Raw genomic sequence first — 779 nt, 5'->3', positions numbered from 1 at the left:
AAGATACTAGCAAATCGTATCCAACAACTTATAAAAAAAGATTATACATCATGTTCAGGTAGGCTCTATTCCAGGAATGCAAGGTTAGTTCAACATATGCAAAGCCATAAATGAATACACCATATTAACAGGAAGAAAGATAAAAACCATATGGTCATATCTATTGAAGCAGAAAAAGCATTTGATAAGATACAACATCCCTTCATGATCAAGATTCTCAGCAAAATTGGCATAGAAGGGTCATTTCTCAACACAATAAAAGCTATCTATGAAAAACTCATAGCAAACATCATCTTGAATGGAGAAAATCTGGTACAAGACAAGAATAGGGTACAAGACAAAAATGGGTACAAGACAAGGATGCCCACATTCTCCACTCCTTTTCAATATAGTACTGGAAGTCCTCGCCAACGAAGTCAGAAAAGAGGAAAATATAAAAGGCAATCAAATAGGAAAAGAAGAGGTGAAACTCTATTTGCACATGACATGATTATATACATAGAAAACCCAATGGTTTCCATGAAAAAAATTCTGGAAATAAAACATGAATACATTAAAGTTGCAGGATACAAAATCAACATACACAAATCTATAGCATTTCTATATACAAACAACAGGCAGACTGAGATAGAACTGAAAACAGTTGTTCCATTTACCATAGCCACAAAAAATATAAGAGACTTAGGGATAAATCTAACCAAAGAAGTTAAAGACCTTCACAAGGAAAACTATGAGAAGATAAAAAAAGAAATTGAAAATGACACAAAAAAGTGGAAGGA

The sequence above is a fragment of the Tupaia chinensis genome, unplaced genomic scaffold (assembly GCF_000334495.1).
Source record: "Tupaia chinensis unplaced genomic scaffold, TupChi_1.0 Scaffold000288_2, whole genome shotgun sequence".
NCBI classification, from domain to species: domain Eukaryota; kingdom Metazoa; phylum Chordata; class Mammalia; order Scandentia; family Tupaiidae; genus Tupaia; species Tupaia belangeri.
The sequence above is the reverse complement of the archived record's forward strand: the minus strand, read 5'-3'. Positions refer to the sequence as shown.